The sequence below is a fragment of the Ylistrum balloti genome, unplaced genomic scaffold (assembly GCF_031769215.1).
Source record: "Ylistrum balloti isolate Yb309-2 unplaced genomic scaffold, AGI_CSIRO_Ybal_v1 Utg370450, whole genome shotgun sequence".
In the NCBI taxonomy this organism is placed as follows: Eukaryota; Metazoa; Mollusca; class Bivalvia; order Pectinida; family Pectinidae; genus Ylistrum; species Ylistrum balloti.
The window spans coordinates 3,621,770-3,643,257 of NW_026782299.1; positions in this window are offsets into that span (position 1 = coordinate 3,621,770).

Here is a 21,488-nt window from a genome sequence, read left to right on the forward strand (position 1 = left end):
TTTCATTTTTCAACGATTTGGACCAATTGACAGTGAGCTGGGTGTATGTATACATTCTTTAGGAATTCTGTATGTTGAAAGAACCCATACCCAAAGTCGATGCTTTGCTTTTGATGTTTAATATAGGCATAACATATTTGTTCTGCGTGATACCTTGCAAATGATGGTGTCTATTACAAAATGGCAAGTAACTGAACAAGACCAAAAACGTCCACTGAGGGATTTAGATACAGAATTGGTTCTTTAATATGTTCTAGATTTCATGGATACATATTGAAAAAAGTAAAACACAATCCGTAATAATTTCAAAACGGATGTTACCAAATTGGCAGCGGAGACAACCGTAGAGAACGTAGTATAGACATTATTCTTCCGCATACTTGTCTGAAATACATTGACAAAATCAATTAATACAATTTAATTGTGTTGATTTGTGATTGCATTATCGTACTTTGCCTTAGTAATAATTTGATCGACCTCTAATTTGAAATGTTAGGATTATTTTTAACTCAATCCATTAGACTTGCAAAAGTTCTAGTAACTGTAGACTTGGCTTTGTTCAAAACATTGAAAGTACAACTGTCTTTACTGAATTATAGCATTGAATCTACATAGTTCATTAGATTTGTCTCAAGAATAACCCGATTCAATACCTTATAGAATCAACCAAAACAAGATTCACTGCTTAAGTACAAGTGAAGGACATCGCGTGGTCTTTGTGTCCAAGTTTGATAAGCTCTTTGATAAATTCGGCCTCGTAGGAGAGGTACTGTTTTTGTTCATTGTTATTCCAATAGGCTTGTACCGTCAAACTTGGTGAAGATATTGTTAACTAGAAATTCGATCATTCCAACGAGATCGTCTTCCCTGTACGTTTTCTTTGATTTTGAAAACATCATTGTTCACAAAAAACGCTTCAGCATAGTTCACAACCATATATCTGCAACGTTGGTTGCCTCTATTTTGAAAGAAACTCATAACAAGAAAGCAAATATGTTTTTCGAGGCTTTGAACATAACGTAAATTCCGCTTCCTGAGTAAACAGCAGCACAATAAGAATATAACCCTGATTTGATGGTAAAAAGAAACTTTGATAAGATTTGGTTGAGGAACTAGATGCGATATCAATAAAACTTTGTTTATAAGGATTCTTGTGCAGTTTAGGAATACAATACAAACAATGGAGGCCCATATCAATACGTTTAATTGACAATCTGAATAATTGGTATACAGAAGCGTTATTGGCTGGTATTTCCACTTTGGAAAGATTTGATAATGTGTATATATAGAGTTTCCTCCGTTGCCGAGCGAGCCTAGTTCTTTCTGTATGCAAAAATGACTGAAGACAAGAAGCAAATTACCAGATGTCTTGTCCATTATGTACGGTTCGTGTTTGTTTGGCATAAGGATCAATGAATAAAACTTGTGTTTTGTTTTTAATATGTATTCAGTGTTATATCTTCTTCAGAATGATAGATAGGCTGGATTTATCCAGTCTGAAAGAGAATCAACTTCGCGTGAGGTTTTACAACGCTGCTGTATTAAGCTAATTTGAAAATGTCTTCTTGAGTTTACTCATAATCTGTCAAAAATTACTTACTTTGAAAACTTCAAAAGGACAAAAGACAATTATTATAAGCTAATAAAGGCGATGCAATGTTGCAATGTCTCGAGTGTAGACAACACAAATTTATTCGACAGATGTTATTCTTCAATGTCTATAACAACTAATCGTAACCAGGGTAACCTGAGGATTTGGATTTGTTTCTCTCTCCCTCGACTTATCATTTGCTTTCCGACTCTCGCAGACTTCTATTTATAAAAGTGCAAATAGATCTTAGATTGTACAAAAGACACCACTCTGAATAGAACCAAATTAGAGTTAGACACAGTAGAACCAAATAAATAAGTGACATCAAACAGTTGTTTCGACCATCAGACATGTGAGTATTAATCATGCAGGTTTTACAATGCTTATACGACGCTGGACATGGCTGTATCAAACCACAGGAATGACAGAGGCACAGGACTGGGCTGTATCAGAACCAAAGGAATGATAGACACACAGGACAGGGCTGTATCAGAACCACAGGAATGATAGAGACACAGGACAGGGCTGTATCAGAACCACAGGAATGATAGAGACACAGGACAGGGCTGTATCAGAACCACAGGAATGATAGAGACACAGGACAGGGTTGTATCAGAACCACAGGAATGATAGAGACACAGGACAGGGCTGTATCAGAACAATAGGAATGGCAGAGACACAGGACAGGGCTGTATCAGAACCAAAGGAATGGCAGAGGCACGGGACAGGGCTGTATCAGAACCATAGGAATGATAGAGGCACAGGACAGGGCTGTATCAGAACCATAGGAATGGCAGAGACACAGGAGAGAGCTGTTTCAGAACCAAAGGAATGGCAGAGGCACATGACAGGGCTGTATCATACACCTGGGAATGTCAGAGAAACAGGACAGGGCTGTATCAGACACCTGGGAATGATAGAGGCACAGGACAGGGCTGTATCAGACACCAAAGGCATGGCAGAGACACATGACAGGACTGTATCAGAACCACAGGAATGGCAGACACAGAACATATGTGTATCAGACCCCTGGGAATGATAGAGGCAAAGGACAGGGCTGTATCAGACACCAAGGAATGGCAGACACAGGACAGGGCTGTATCAGAACCAAAGGCATGGCAGAGGCACAGGACAGGGCTGTATCAGACACCTGGGAATGATAGAGGCACAGGACAGGGCTGTATCAGAACCAAAGGCATGGCAGAGGCACAGGACAGGGCTGTATCAGACACCTGGGAATGATAGAGGCACAGGACAGGGCTGTATCAGACACCTGGGAATGATACACGCAAAAGACAGGACTGTATCAGACACCTGGGAATGATAGAGGCACAGGACAGGGCTGTATCAGACACCTGGGAATGATAGATGCACAGGACAGGGCTGAATCAGACCCCTGGGAATGATAGACGCAAAGTACAGTGTTGTATCAGACCCCAAGGAATGACAGACACAGGACAGGGCTGTATCAGAACCAAAGGCATGGCAGAGGCACAGGACAGGGCTGTATCAGACACCTGGGAATGATAGAGGCACAGGACAGGGCTTTATCAGAAATTAGTGACAGAGGCACAGGACCGGGCTGTATCAGAACCCAAGGGCTTACCACCATTCGACAGAGATGTCGCTTCAGTTGATCTTTCCAGGAAAGGAAGATTATCATTCTCAACGCTAGTAAGAACTTAGCCGGATACCGAATGTATCATCAACGTTAACAACATACAACAATAAAAAAAAGGTGTAAGTATAGCAATGGTAATATACAGCAGTGACAATAAACATATCAATACAGCGTATATTTGTGATCTATTTTGGTCTTGACGAAAATTGAGATGATTATACTACAGACATACAAGTTAATGATTTTCGATACACAATAAGAATAATGAAGTCAGCTGTTACTTACAACTTTCATTCTTCTAGAATTCATTCGTGACGCTACAGTATATGGGCCTTAAATGTTGAAATCAACGGAACCAATGGGCAAGATGACGAAAGTCAAACACGCCCAGCTTTATATCGCACAAAGAAATAGAATATTTCTCAATACGATCACAACGATGACCATAAACATTTAAAATTCTCCAGGGTTATCATAAACCTACATCTCTCAAAACCATGTGTTTGACTGTTGGTTGACGACATCTTACAACAACATTGCGATATTTGGAATCAAATGTTAGCAGTATATGATGGAATTCACGCAGGTTGCTACCCAGCAATGGAAAAATCGAAATAGGAAAATTTACATATTCACGCTATCATACAGACTGGTGGTAAGTTTCTCATATTGGTTTCATTTTTGGGGTAGATAGAGGAAAGCGGCTGATGTAGACGAGTCTGTAATGTCCTTGATTTCCAATTCTGATGGGTATATGTGACGGATAAATTTCTTGTTATTTCTAAGCAAGACGTCGTCAATACCTCTGATAGAGACAATGAAGAACTTTAAAAGGTCTTTGTGAGTTGTTTGGATAACCTCTGTGATAAATTCAGACTCGTTTGAAAAAAAAATGTCTGTAAAAGTTGGAATATCTGACCACCAAACTCGACGAAGCTGTTGTCATAGAGGAACTCGATAATTTTCATGATATCGTCCTCCATATATTTCTTCTTTGATTTGGACATATTGTTCACGAAAAACGTTTCAGTACAATTCACAACCATATATTTGTAACACCGTTCACCTTTTTTGTTAAAGAAAGCTCTCTTAAGAAGAGAATGATTCCTTTAAGTTAAGAATGGAATTCAGGTATAAAAAGTAGCCCCAATCATCAGAGGACATGACAAAGTTGTATAAACCTGGACTAAAGATTAGATCTTTTCAATAAGACTTTTCTATTACAAAGTAAGAACATAATCTATAACATTACTTGATTTTACTGGAATAAAATCCCCATCAATAGAGGCAGTATATTGATGGTATATGACATAGCTTTGCTCTCCAGAATTTCGACCTTGTCGGCTTACAGATATAGCAAGAGATACAGGATTCGCACAGATGACCTATAAAATCTAAACGAATATTTTTGTGATCAATAGTAGACTTGTAGATGAACTATCTTTTCAGGACGACTGGTCCTTTTCTCTTTGTACTTGTAAAAAGACTGGAAGATGGCTTTGTTAAAGAGCATACCATTGTTTCATGATCCTTGACAATGTGTGCAGCAACATATTTCTTCGTGTTATGTATACATTGTGTAATTGATATTGACCAATGATTTCAGTTTAAATTTAAATCGATTGTTTGCTAAAGATTTTTGTTGACACCACTGTATTGTCTTTTCTTGTCTTATATTCATAGGCACGAAACAAATTACCAGTACCAAGACTATAAAAAAGACATAACACTTCCATACTCCAACGTCGCTAGAAAAAAGTTTAAGAAACAGTCACTACAATTTATTAAAGTATTTCTTTCTTTAAGATATTCTATGTTCAAAATCTTACCTCTTTGTCTGTCATACATGTATGGGGATGAACCTGTGATTAATTTTTAAATATCTTCTCGTGAATTGTTCGTAATGTCTATAACCAACCAATCATATTCATTAATTTATTGACATTTCCTTATTCTGACTCACTCATGTTGTTCGTTTAGTTGGTTGGTCTTGATTGTACTTTTATTTGTCGGTGTCCCTTCTTGTAATACGTACACAGACTGGCCACAAACAGTCTAAAATATTCATTGATAACAGCCACCCCCCCCACTCTAAGTAAGCTCAGCAAACTCTCGAAATACTGCTTGAAGCTTTGGGCCGACAGCGTTTATTTGTATATTTCCCAAAGCACGTGTAAATCTGCACGTCGTGCTCGCACGCGAATTTACGTATAGGTCTGCATTTTTCATGTTGACAATACCTATAGAATATCTATCGCTTCCGCAAAATATCACGCAGTGCCCTTTGCAGCCGTCCTAGCTCTAGAATCCATTTCCTATGATGAAAATGGTATATATAACTACACACATATATCTGCGGCAATGACAATTGCGTGATAGCACTATCCTGTCAGACTCTTCAGAAATAGCTACATTTAGAATTTTGATGTTTTAATGTGTAATTTGAATACATTGAGAGATAGCTGCATATAACAAATGTCAATTTCACTGATTTAGGAATATTGCGATGTATTTTTTTTTATCTCGCCTAAAATGATTTTATTAAAAAAAAATAAAAAAAGTTATTTGCAGTCTTTTAATTGCATTTAAAAAAACACGTGACTTGTAAATGGGTTACCAGAATTTGTTTTCTTATACTAAGACCAGAAAAAATTACAACAGTACTTAACCAAACATATATCGAATTTTGGTCAATTTCATTCCGTCAACAAGAATAGGTATTAACATAGGAAAAGTTAAACCGATATCAGTACTAGCTTTATCGTGACATTTTTTCCGTCGTGTCGGAAATGCTTTGTATGACCCATTGATTAGTAAGTGAGACCATTTGTGACCATAATGCTTATTACAATAGCGAGCTGAATGTATCCATCGTCGACCCCAGTCAATACTGTATTATACCTATACATTTAATTGTGTGGTATAGTGCAAGTAGTCTGGTAAGTTCATTGATATATGTACACTCAAACTATGTAATACAATCAATTCTATTAGCACAGACGACTAAACTAGGCACCTGTAATTGATAATATGAAAGTAATTCACTTACCTGTCTGGTCTTCAGTTCAGTCCAAATTACTCCAAAATTATTATTTATTAATTAAAATTGTTCCAATTATAACACTGACCGAAAGTTTTTTTTTTAATGTTCCTGAAAGCTAGTGCGTCAATATTACGCTGTCACTTTTCTGACTGAAAATTACACCAGAAAATGGTTATAGGTTTCATAACCACAGAGAACATTGCAATGGATATTCTTCTGATACCGACGCCTGCATTAGGGGCAATCAGTGAGACCAAAGCCTCCCCGGTATTAACAGACATCATTAGCGGCACACAGAGAAATCTATTGATTCCGAACCAGGGCTACTCTTTAACGGATATTTGTGATGGCATTTCAAACGGACCAATCACAACACGCTGAGCAATGAAGCGTCGCAACCCATGCGTGAATTTCCATGTTTCTGCTTGATTGGAAGTATTTCTTGTCGTAGATCCAATAATACGTGAATATATGTCTATTGGTATATTTTAGTAATGTGGTGTGGGGCGTCTTTGAGCCTGTGATGTTATTACGTCCTTTCCAACTCCCGTATTGATTGGGTGTGAGTTGTCGCTCTGATTTAGTTAAGTGTGTGTACTGCTACATATACATTACAACGAATTGCTTACTTAATGGTCAAGCAAACTAAATAATAATGTTTATAACAAAACTGTCATGTCATCCAGGTCACTTAAACAATTTAGGACATGAAACTGTATAAACACATATTTAATGGTATCTAGAGAAACCATGATTTGAGGTCGCTACTGTTTCAAACGTTACGTTACAAACATCTCGGCTTTACAAATATTTTGACACTAGAGGATACAGAGACGGGAAGCACATTATTTAGTCTAAATAGTGTAAAAAGTTTCTCGACTAGTTTTTACAGGTGTCATAAAAACCAGAAAATCAAATGAATTTTTGTAATTTTATATAAGAATTTTCAGTTTTACCTGTCGCAAGCATGCTTTAATAAAAGCACACTTCTATCGGATTAAACGATAGGACACATTAATGTAATAGGCCCGAAATATATGGCTTCACACACGGAACTCAAAGTGTGACATACCAACTGTATGACAAGGGAGATAACTCTTACACATTTAACATATATTTCTAATGATGTCTCCTTAATACATGTAATGACTGTACTGAAAGCAACAGATATAAATCAATGGGTTTTATTGAAATTACTTAAGTCCGACTATTCAATATGTTTACTGTTACCATGTACAAATGACAATAACTTTATATGACCTATATCTGTGAGTATTGTTCATCGTTAATGATTCCAAGGGTGAAAAGTTCGCGTTAGTTTTGGCGGAAACCTATTTTGCGGATCTTAATTTACATTTGCACGTGATTTCTTCTCCGAATCAACAACAAAAACAGCTATCACTACAATTGTTATAGACAATTATACATCACTACAATATCAGACACAACAAGCGAGATCTCTTTATAAGGGAAAATAGTGGTCCTACTATATACCACTATATGATCCAATATCTGTTTTGATAAACAACGTAGATTGAAAACATAAGTGAATCAACAGGCCGCTGGGGGCCGCCATAGGTTAATCGGTGAAACTTTGGCCTATACAAACTCGGCTACAGAACCGAGGTGAGTGTTTGGACATCATTTGCCGATGAGGGTTTGCATTGCAACAGAAGGCCAAGAAATGGACAGATGTGGTTATGTTCTTAGGCAAATTGTTTTACCTCATCTGCTCTCTGTGGTATGAGAAGGTGCTACCGTTTTTAGTGTTTAGTGAGGTAACTTCAAGCGTTCTCCTCTAAATGACCCTTGCTGTTCCCAGGTCGATACCCAGTCCCATCCCATCCCAACCCCGCCCCATCCCTTATAAGACCACCCAGACAAACGGGTGCATGCGCAACGAAAGCAGTGCATAACCGCAGCTAGAGCACACCAATAAGTTATAACAGTCTTTTATACAATCAATGGAATAACTTTCACATAATGCAGGTTATGTACGATGTTTACAGGACAAATGGCAACATTACTTAATGTAGGAGAGCTCCCGCACACTCCTTGTGGTCACCTCAGCGATGGAGCGTATAGGTATGGTCCGATCTCCATCTATAGCGTCAACTACATCCTCCATGGGGAACCATCATCTCTCCTCTCTAATGGAATGTAACAAACGTCCGTCTCAATCAGCAAGTCCCCCAGGGGAAGATGATCCAGTACACTCCTAAAAGACTGACCACTAAGGGTCCATTCTAACAGCCCACGTGGTAGGTCCCGTCCGATGTTCCTCCTCCCCACCAGAAAAGCTCTCATCTTTGCTGCCCAGGTATAGCAGCTATAACATTGATTTTCTTTAGTCCACACTGCCGACTTGCTGAATCAGGGTTAGCATCCCAGGGTAAATGTATCCTGGTGACGTGACGTCGGACATCAGTAGAGTGACCAGAGCTAATGAAACCACACTATTTCCGTTTTTCTATCAACGAGTAGAGCTGGTTATTTTGTTTCTACTCCTTAATATACTCTTCATGGTCTGGAATGAATGACGACTCCTCCTAGTCCAAGACACACAATACACAAAATATACAAAATTTATTAACATATAGGTGTCTCGAGCCCTCCTGTGGCGTTCGGGTCACCGGCTTGGAAAGTTTTGTGCCACTATTGTGACCGGATCTACCTGATTTAGGGACGTCTGGTTAAGTCCGCTGTCCTCGGATTGGAAATGTCCTGGTGATTAGCCACCAGTGTCTGATTATCCTGTCTGCATTAGTCATGTGTCAGAGAATCTGATAGCGACACCAGAACCCCTAATTCTCCTCAGCCTGGGACTCCTCTAGATCATCCGATACTATCGCAGAACTCCTTGTCCTTTCAGAGTTTAGGCGATCATGATGGATCACGCTGCTAACAGTCAAGTCCGTTATCCTCATAAAGGACAAGATACTTTATACTGGTTTTAAGATAATGAACAGTTCATGGATCTTTCAACTTTGCTGTGATCCTAACCTGCGTTAAGGATTTACCCTACCTGATAAGACATTCTTTTGTCGGTAGGTTTTGGCAGGTAATCCAGTGTATTTCCTGCAATGCCTTCTTTAAACTCATATTTAGCAGGGTTCTCCACCCGGGTCTGATACTGGAGGCACCGAAATAGATACCGACAGGTAATCCCCCTACTCAACGACCATCCTGCTGGGGGTGAACCCTTCCTGTCTGTTTTTACTGAGTAACTCTTATGGCTACGGTAAGTTGGTTAACGTGTCGGTCCCCATTAAATTGTTTTCCCTACTACAAAGCACCGTATTTATTGCAGAATGGTCCGATTGTATTTCTCGTTTAACGATAGAAAGTAGTCCTTTTGACGAGTATCTGAAGGAAATTGCAAACTGCTCTGACCATAGAAAAAATCATGTTCCTTCCCTGAACGTTGGGAATTTCAAATAGGCAGTTTCTCATCCACCACTGCTCGGACAACGTTCTCCGCTCTCTGGTCCGTCACAGGGTGCATTCCACCGACTTAAAAAGTGGTCAATTACATAAGGATAGTCTGATTGGGTATTGAGATAGGATCCAGGGATGTCCATAAGCACTCTTTCCATTTGGATTCCTGAATAGCACTGTCCAGTGGCTGTGTTAGGCTAGACGTTGACCTTCTCCCTGAGTCCACATACCTTGCTGTATGCCACACGCCTCTTACACTTACACTTGGTCATCCAATACCAAAGGACACTATCGGACACGCTGAAGCGTCTTTGCTTCCTCAAGGTGTCTTGATGTAGGCTCGTGATGAACATTCTGTAGAGTTATAACACGAAGGGACTTAGGCAGAGAAAGACTTGGGGTGATTGTGTCCTTCCATTAGTAGTACATGTATCATATTACATATGCTTACGACTCTGATCACGACAGTTCCACGAGAGACGGACTCACTTCCTCGCTAAACGGAAGTATGTCTCCTTCTTTAGCCAACTACTGATCTACCACAATTTTGGATCCTCCAGTTGCTAAGCCCTCGGTCCCCTCTCTGCGAGATGATATGTCCATTTGAGATACATCACAAAACCGTCTAGAGTGACGTTACAAGAGGTGTTTCGTCTCACAGTTAATGGAATCATTTAGTGTAAGTTTTCCTCAAATATAACACTGACAGCTTCCATTGGGATATGTGAGTCGTGACAACATATCCGCGTTGACAATTATTGTAGTAAGGAAACTCATCCAAACACCTTGCAAGTTGACCCAAGATATTGCGGAAGTTTTAACAGCCACCTTAAACTGTAGTGCTCCGTTCTTACCACATAAGTGTCTGAATGGTAGTGTGACAGACACTATGGGGGCAGCTCCTTCAGGGTGGTACAATTTCTCCTAAGAGGGGTGTTAGGGTATTGATGGAGAAACAGATAATTGTATCCTTGTCATCCTAACCTGACTTAGCTCCAATCCAATCGCTCAACAAGAAGCGTCTAGAATGAAGGGGTCCTTTGAATGCGTATATGCTAGTACAAACGCATCAAAAAAGGCCTCAATCAAGCCATCGAAAGTATGTTAGTATCGTTTCCCATAGCAAAAGTCGGTTTTCCCAGTGAGGTAATGCTAAGGTGCTGGCAACCTCGGAAAACATAACAATAGTACGTTATATAATAACACTTGTGCTGAATTATCGAGTCATTATCACCTAGCCATCTTAATGTTTTGCTGAACACAATCTATGTTTTTGTTTTTGTTTTTGTTTTTTTTTTGTTTTTTTGTTTTTTTGTCGGTTCGACACAATTGATACATACCTCAAATATACAAACACAACCTGAAAGAAACAAACATAGGCTTATTGGCACTTTTATGTTGTGTCGTTTTACTCCCGACGGCAGAACTTTGTTCTTCTCGAAAGGTTAAAAAACATCAGTTATTGAACTAGGTCAAAATTTGTCCAGGAGCGAAAAGCAAATCAACAGTAAATATTAATGATTTACCATCCTAATGACAACACAGAAAAAAACTACCTCGTCTTAAATCTGTGGTGTATATATGCTATTTATAGTTCAACTAAAGACCCAAAAGGAAGCTGTTTTACTATATGTTATACAACTTAACCTATGTTGATGAGAATACTGATAGAAAATATTAGACTCTAAGGACACTGCTATAATGAGTTATAGCTTTGGATGAAGATTACATCCGATAGTTAATATGTTAACTGGAGCATCATGGGAATAACGAAAGTCGAAGAATGACATGTTAATTTTGTCGTGTCACTCAGATGACGTATACGAAAGTTTTATCGGTAAGACTACTATCGTAAATCTTTTCAATCCTGTAGGCTGAACTTAAATTACAGCATGCTGAGAGCTCAACAAGTGTCTTCATGACCTCGTAGCGAAAATCTCAGGAACTGATTGTGGATTCCGTGTGATATCATATGTATGTAAAACATTTATATGATTACGATCAAGCGTTTTGGAGATGTATGTGAATGTGAGAAATCAATGATATATCAACTCCTCTTTAATAGAAATGCTCTCAAAACTATAAACGTGCTATCGATTTCCATTAGCATCCAGACAATCTTCTTGAGTATACAGATGAGTATGGGGATTGAAGCGCGCGTACCATATAGCGTCTATGTAAACAAGCGCTCTACAAACTCTGACGTTGTATATGTAATTAAAGAGACGTCACCGGTTTACACATTACCAATCCGGATACATGCCTAGCTCGTCTCCAGGAGACTCCAACACCTTTAATTACACCTAATATAAATACTTACCACAGGGCGAATTCACACGCTTTAATGTTATTGCTTTACTCTCGTATTTAAATATACACGTTTCAATTAGCCTTCTCATTTCATTTCAGATCTGGAGCAAATTAATTATACAAATAATTATTGGTTGCGAAGAAATATCAAAGTGTTATGCCTGCGTTCTAACAAACATATTAAGTGAGATTTTTTTTCTGGAATTATCGACTAGTTTTGTCTGTAAATAACACAGATCAGCGATGGCTAATTAATTGCGGGATGATTATGGTTTGTATACATAGTGAGAAAGCGCTGATTGATTCGCTTGTCTTCTATTTAGTCGGATTATTGAAGACAGACTTTAATCTAATTGGACAAATACAATGTGTGATTTCTGTTCTAGGTTACTGTCCTTGGACTGGGTTTTTTTTTCCAAATCACAAGATTTGAAATGTCAACTTAATGCAAAGTGGGAAACCAATGCGAAAGGTGTTTAAGATTTCTAGGCGAAGGGGTAGTATGTTTTTACAGAAACTTTAAATCTGAAGAGTGTATGATATAGACCAGGCATGTAGAAAAATAAGAGTGAATAAGCTAGTTTTATCACGACAATGACGGATCTAGATATCACCAAATAGAATGGAGAATGGAAGAAAAATATATTATCTGTGTTGTTCCTTAAATAAAACAAGACAACGGCTGCGTTCCTATCGGTACTTGAGCTCTAATAACTCTCCATATTCAATACATTTAGAAATAAAATAGCTAGTATACAGCCCCTACCCCTCTTGATACCTAACATCCCCCTCCTCCCACTTTCACCACCAAAACTCCACATCTACACCTCCATATTTGCCACTCCCAAAAGACACATTTGTTGCCTCTAACGTTTATGCGATAGGACGTATCATGTCACTTATTTTCCATATGTATAGAGATGTATAATATACTGATATTATTACATATATATACTCAGTAAATACAGTTTTGAAATTTAGAGTAAAACACATCACATGCATCGTCTGAAAGGATGACAGACTCAAAGTTTCTTATTACATAAATTTGACGGCTCTGTCCAAATGCTTTACTTCAATGAGGTTTTGACAAACGAATGTCTGCAAACGTTTTATTTCCATATAAATTTCAAACAAAGCTGGAAAAGACAGGATTGGTACATCCCATGAATCATTCATTTTAACGATGGTTTGATCCAGACATTTCTGTTCTTTTTTTTACCCATGAAAGATGTCTGGATTTGCTTTCCATTCATTTGAAAATCAGTATTGTATTCCTTTTCAGAACAATATATATGAAAATGGTTTTCGTTTTATGTGGTATTTTTAAAAAGTTAAAAAAAAAGTATTTCGTGTACATAAATCAAGAAATGAAACACAGAATTACAGCAAAGGATGTTTTCTTTTCGATATTCGTTAATTTGTCAGAAAAATCACGATAATTGTCGTTACGTTGTCAATATCAACGTTTTAATTGTATGTATGTTATAATTATGATGTGGTTAATCTGTTTTATCCCTCACGCAATGTATATTGACCGTGGTTTAAATTTTTTATTAATGATCTTGATAATTTGTCAGTATTTACTTTTAAATTGCTCGACCTCACAGTGAACCTTTGTAATTACAATCAATACGGAAGTACAATGTGTTTATATTTCCGCTTCCTGGAAGCGAGATCAGGGTTATTTTCACGCTTGTCTTCTCGCCTCGCGTAATGTAAATAACAATCATTCTGGTGACGAGCTGCAGTAACAAAAGACATGCAATATGAGAGACGTTTTGTTTTGTTTTTGTATCAGTAACAGTTTAACAACAATTTAAGTCAGTTAGGACCAAAAAACACCAGAAAAAAGGCAGTCATATAGAGAAATGATTCAAACTTAAAGTAAAAAGTTAAGATAATCAAGATTATATAGCAAATGCAAAAGTAAAATTTATCATATCCCTTGGTAAAGCTCGAAATAGAGTTTACATGGATGGTGTCTTTAAACATAAGCCTTAAAATAGCCACTTTTTTCTGTCCAGAGCCAATAGCAGCTTATATCTTGAGACACAGGCCATGGATTATATTTATGCTGGAAATGTAAACAACAATAGTTTGTTAGGCCAATTCAATATCTATTTACCTAACATTGACGTTATGTTGAATTGCGCCTGATGATGCACATTAAAATAATTCCTCCACAAGGAAATATATTTCTACACTACAATGGATATAAAAAGCAATTTTATGAATATAAGTTTGTTTGTAACAACAAGTAAAATCGCCTATTTAAACGGGTTTTTATATTTCTGAACAAACTATTTCTGAAAATCAGAAAGTATTTCTGTTTAATTAATTCACGTGCTCAAATACAGCTGTTTTCCGTCACTGCCGAATACAACAAAATATGTACGGCAAATATATTGCCACAATGGCAGCACCAGTTGCAGAATACAATAAAACAGACTTTACATAGAGCAATCAATCATGATATGTCTGTCTGTAACGGGTTGATCACTGACAAAGAGAAGGATCTACATATAAGTGGGAGTTGTATAGGTATAGACAATGCGGTAAACTCCACAAGACCCCATCATCTCAGTCGTTTGTCCTAATGAGACAACAGATACGTGTGTGCTTGTGTGCGCATTGCCATAACAGCTTTTATCGACATTGCCATTTCTAAAATCACTTTAATATACACTTGAAGGTAACCACAATTTCTTTACCTTATTGTATGTTTAAACGCGCTGCCGTTGAAAATTAAATGGAATGGAAACGATTTTGAATTAATAAAAGATAGCACCGAACTCCCTGGCCATTAAGCGTCTTGTGCTCATGCATGTATTTACGACTTGCGACAATGGAAATTGGTTATGTTGCAAATTTAGTATTGTTAACCAAAAAATATCAAACAGCAGTTTGGTATTGAATTCAATTTCCAATTGTAGAAATTTAATACTTGTGTTGCTCAAAGTTTAGGAGGTGTTTAAAGAAATCATCTTTTATATGTTAAAGTGTCGTCTGTTTATGGCGTCATTCGTGTTACGCCATGTTGTGGAAATAATCATGTCCCTAACTTCATGAGGTTACGGAATGTTTTGCTCTGTTCGCTAAAATTCTAGATCAAAAACATTTTTATGGACAGAGAACAAAGTCGGAACAAATAGTCATGAAAACACTGTATCAGTGTCGGACTGGTTAGGAACAAATTGTTATAGGAACACTGTACCAAGTCGGACTGGTTAGGAACAAATTGTCATAGGAACACTGTACCAAGTCGGACTGGTTAGGAACAAATTGTTATGGGAACACTGTACCATGTCGGACTGAATAGGAACAAATTGTCATGGGAACACTGTACCAAGTCGGACTGGTTAGGAACAAATTGTCAAGAGAACACTGTACCAAGTCGGACTGGATAGGAACACATTGTCATGGCAACATTGTACCAAGTCGGACTGGTTAGGAATAAATTGTCATAGGAACACTGTGCCAAGTCGGACTGGTTAGGAACAAATTGTCATGGGAACACTGTACCATGTCGGACTGGATAGGAACAAATTGATATGGGAACACTGTACCAAGTCGGACTGGTTAGGAACAAATTGTTATGGGAACACTGTACCAAGTCGGACTGGTTAGGAACAAATTGTCACGGAAACACTGTTCCAAGTCAGACTGGTTAGGAACAAACTGTCATGGGAACACTGTGCAAAGTCGGGCTGGTTAGGAACAGATTGTCATGGGAACACTGTACCATGTCGGACTGGATAGGAACAAATTGTCATGGGAACACTGTACCAAGTCGGACTGGTTAGGAACAAATTGTCAAGAGAACACTGTACCAAGTCGGACTGGATAGGAACACATTGTCATGGCAACATTGTACCAAGTCGGACTGGTTAGGAATAAATTGTACCATGTCGGACTGGTTAGGAACAAATTGTCATGGGAACACTGTACCATGTCGGACTGGATAGGAACAAATTGTCATGGGAACACTGTACCAAGTCGGACTGGTTAGGAACAAATTGTCATGGGAACACTGTACCATGTCGGACTGGTTAGGAACAAATTGTCACGGGAACACTGTACCATGTCGGACTGGATAGGAACAAATTGTCATGGGAACACTGTACCAAGTCGGACTGGTTAGGAACAAATTGTCATGGGAACACTGTACCAAGTCGGACTGGTTAGGAACAAATTGTCATAGGAACACTGTACCAAGTCGGACTGGTTAGGAACAAATTGTCATGGGAACACTGTACCATGTCGGACTGGTTAGGAACAAATTGTCACGGAAACACTGTACCAAGTCGGACTGGTTAGGAACAGATTGTCACGGGAACACTGTACCAACAAATTGTCATGGGTACACTGTACCATGTCGGACTGGATAGGAACAAATTGTCATGGGAACACTGTACCAAGTCGGACTGGATAGGAACAAATTGCCATGGCAACATTGTACCAAGTCGGACTGGTTAGGAACAAATTGTCATGGGTACACTGTACCATGTCGGACTGGATAGGAACAAATTGTCATGGGAACACTGTACCAAGTCGGACTGGATAGGAACAAATTGTCATAGGAACAACACTGTAGGAACAAACATGGGAACAAGTCGGACTGGTTAGGAACAAATTGTCATGGGAACACTGTACCATGTCGGACTGGTTAGGAACAAATTGTCACGGGAACACTGTACCATGTCGGACTGGTTAGGAACAAATAGGAACATAGGAACAAATTGTCATAGGAACATTGTCGGACTGGTTAGGAACAACTGGATAGGAACAAATTGTTATGGGAACACTGTACCAACTCGGACTGGTTGGGATCAATGTCGGACTGGTTAGGAACAACACTGTACCAAGTCGGACTGGATAGGAACAAATTGCCATGGCAACATTGTACCAAGTCGGACTGGTTAGGAACAGATTGTCACGGGAACACTGTACCAAGTCGGACTGGATAGGAACAAAATGTCACGGAAACACTGTACCAAGTCGGACTGGTTAGGAACAAATTGTTATGGGAACACTGTACCAAGTCGGACTGGTTAGGAACAAATTGTCATGGGAACACTGTACCATGTCGGACTGGTTAGGAACAAATTGCCAAGGAAACACTGTACCACGTCGGACTGGTTAGGAACAAAATGTCACGGAAACACTGTACCATGTCGGACTGGTTAGGAACAAATTGTCATAGGAACACTGTGCCAAGTCGGACTGGTTAGGAACTAACTGTCACGGAAACACTGTACCAAGTCGGACTGGTTAGGAACAAATTGTTATGAGAACACTGTACCACGTCGGACTGGTTAGGAACAAATTGTCACGGAAACACTGTACCAAGTCGGACTGGTTAGGAACAAATTGTTATGGGAACACTGTACCAAGTCGGACTGGTAAGGAACAAATTGTTATGGGAACACTGTACCATGTCGGACTGGTTAGGAACAAATTGTCACGGAAACACTGTACCAAGTCGGACTGGTTAGGAACAAATTGTTATGAGAACACTGTACCAAGTCGGACTGGTTAGGAACAAATTGTCACGGAAACACTGTACCAAGTCGGACTGGTTAGGAACAAATTGTCACGGGAACACTGTACCAAGTCGGACTGGTTAGGAACAAATTGTCACGGGAACACTGTACCAAATGGAACTGGATAAAATCCAATACAATGGCAGTAGAAAATGATGATTGAACTACAGCATCTTTTCCAATTTCACAGGAGCAATTTTCCACGGGAACAGAATACGATGTTGGATTTTATAGAATAAATGTTCATGGAAACACAGTTTAATGTCGGAATTACAGGACATTAACCAGATACGGCTTGCTGTGTGATGTATTTTTGAAAATCGGGTTATTTTCTTTTTGATGTTATCACATCAGCTTCTTACATGTACAAACGAAGTGCTAGGGTTAAAATCCGCCAAAACCAACCAAAACAGTTTTAATGAATATACGTAATATATGTTCCCTATAATAGTAAAAAACAAGAGGCCTAATGGGCCTGCATCCCACACCTGACTAATTAAGATATTTAGTCATTTGATAAAGAATTTCAAACATGACAAGCAATTGCGGATATGAAGTCCCTTATGGTCTAACAGAGGTCAGATTCGCTATTTATAAACATTGCTTCAGGCCAAACTTTGACGATATTCTTATATGGAAGAAAGACTTTTAAGAACTAACATTTCTTAAGTTCGGCCTACACCTGTCGCCATAAGGAGCCAAGGTGTACCATTTACACAGAACTTAGTCCCCTTCACTCAAGGCTTATTAGACCAAATTTGTGTACTATCAATTCATTCTTATACAGACAAAACATAGATGAGATGACAAGAAGGGAAACACGAACTTAAAGACGTGATAGATGTGGAGACAGAGAGGGTAACAGAAACTACAAGCACGTGACTGATGAGAGAGAGAGAGAGAGAGAGAGAGAGAGAGAGAGAGAGAGAGAGAGAGAGAGAGAGAGAGAGAGAGAGAGAGAGAGAGAGAGAGAGAGAGAGAGAGAGAGAGAGAGGTGAAACAGGAACTACAGACACGTGATTGATGAGAAAAACAGAGTGAGTAAAAGGAACTACAGACACGTGTTTGATGAGGAAACAGAGTGGGTAACAGGACCTACGGATACCTGATTGATGAGGAAACAGAGTGGGTAACAGGACCTACAGATACCTGATTGATGAGGAAACAGAGAGGGTAACAGGAACTACAGGCCCGTGATTGATGAGGAAACAAAGAGGGTAACAGGAACTTCAGACACGTGTTTGATGGGAAGACAGAGAGGGTAACAGGAAGTACAAACACGTGTATGATGAGGAAACAGAGTGGGTATCAGGAACTTCAGACACGTGTTTGATGAGGAAACAGAGTGGGTAACAGGAACTACTAACACGTGATTGATGAGGAAACAGAGTGGGTAACAGGAACTACAGACACGTGTTTGATGGGAAGACAGAGAGGGTAACAGGAAGTACAAACACGTGTATGATGAGGAAACAGAGTGGGTATCAGGAACTTCAGACACGTGTTTGATGAGGAAACAGAGTGGGTAACAGGAACTACTAACACGTGATTGATGAGGAAACAGAGATGGTAACAGGAACTACAAACACGTGTTTGATGAGGAAACAGAGTGGGTATCAGGAACTTCAGACACGTGTTTGATGAGGAAACAGAGTAGGTAACACAAACTACAGACACGTGTTTGATGAGGAAACAGAGTGGGTAACAGGAACTACAGACACGTGTTTGATGGGAAGACAGAGAGGGTAACAGGAAGTACAAACACGTGTATGATGAGGAAACAGAGTGGGTATCAGGAACTTCAGACACATGTTTGATGAGGAAACAGAGTGGGTAACAGGAACTACTAACACGTGATTGATGAGGAAACAGAGTAGGTAACACAAACTACAGACACGTGTTTGATGAGGAAACAGAGATGGTAACAGGAACTACAAACACGTGTTTGATGAGGAAACAGTGGGTAACAGGAACTACAAACACGTGTTTGATGAGAAGACAGATGGAGAACATGATACGCTGCCACATGATAGACGGGGGATAGTTTGTCTTTTCATTGACTTAGATAAGTCAGCAGGAGACGGATCCTTACAAACTGAACATGATACTACACACATGGAGAACACCGAAAGTGTATGATAAACCGAAGCAAACACCTTCATGGAAAAGAGTCCAAAGATTTAATCTTTTCTCTGAAGTTTGACTATAAAACAATGTTATCAACGTCACAAGAATGAGCTCAGTCACACTGGTCAAACTGGAAAAATAGAGATAAGGCCGAGGTCATCACATTCCGGATATTCTGTTACGGCTCCTGCTTCAAATCTATTATCCTTTAGAAAGGGTTTGGATTCCCAATAGACTGCACAGTAAATGTATTCCCGAGATGTTTTGATCTGATAAGTAAGTCATTAGGTATATCATCGATGTAAGAGCTAAAAACAAAGTAGATAGTGCAGAGCTAAGACAGTTTTTGAAGAGCTAGCGAGTGTGAAGCGAGACAGGCAAAGCTGGTATAGAATGGAGTACAGCTGTACTTGTATAGTTATCTATTAGTGTAAACATTTTTTTTTTGTTTGTTGATGGTAAGACAGAAAAGATATCATCACGTAGGAGTTATCTTGCACTTGTGTATTTCCTTGTGTGTGTATGTCACTATTTATTCTAGTATACTGACGTAGTGCAAAACGTATGAAGTTGGCAAGTCCACGGACTTTTACTATAGATATAACTAATTCAGTTAATGTATATATTCTATCATCAAACGCTAATTTTAAAAAAGGGGGCACATGCTCGCAAAAAAATAATAATTGCAGGCCCGCCTATGACGTCAGCCAACTTCCGGTCCGGGTGCGTTCTGTTAATCGAGAAACACAGAATACGTGAGAGTAACGAAGGCAGTGCACAATATACGTACGAGAACAATTTTCAAATAATATTTGCGTGTGGAAAACGCTATAGATAGTATAACATCAAATTAAAATGGGGACTAAATGAATTAAATCTAACGGCGTTTCGTTAACTGATATTAGCTGACGGGAAATTGTCTACGATATTGGGTATGAAATCGGATTCGGTAATTGACATCAGCTGACAGGATGTCTCGATTTCATTTTGAAGCTACCGGACGACCAGACAAATCAATGTTCCTGCTTGTGACCACTCATCATCTGATCGTCCTCGGGGTCTTCCGGATGGCAATTGGCGAAAATTCTTACGTAATGTTTAAATTAATATTGACATGTGATACTGCAGTTTGTGCGGGTTGATGACACTTTTTAACGACCGTGTCGCTTGATGGAACGTAATACGGAATTATACACGCACGAAAAGTAGATTTTATTTCTTTTTGTGAATTTTGTAACCAATTTTATATCTTTATTTTTACTCTTAATCACATGCGGTATTGACAGGTAAATTTGGTAATAGTCTTAAATAAATGAAACACAGAACTGAAATTTAACTTGAAAGATCTCCATCTAGAGCATACACCAAACATGAATTTTAATGACAATAACAAGCTTTGATTGTCAAAATCTAAGATGGTCGCCATTTGGCCTTTTGTTTTTTTTCTGATTATTTCAATAATTAAAAAAATCATAACATGGAAATAAGGGAAAAGTTCCATCAAATAAACTTATATTGTTCAATTCGAGATGGCCACTTGTCAGCCATTTTGTTTTTCCGATTAATACGGAAATAGGAAAGGTTACCACAAATGATCAACTGGTCAATGAATATTAAAGAAATGACTGTCAAATCCAAAGAGGCCCTCTATGTGTCATTTTGTATTTCAGATAAATCTGAATGTAAGGCACCACGAATTCGAGAGAAAAAAGTCTTATATCCGAAAAATGCATGTGTGATTGGTAATAATAGCATAAGGTGCCTGTAAGCTGCTGAAATAGCATACCGTGGCTTTATTTGTCAATCTGGACGGAC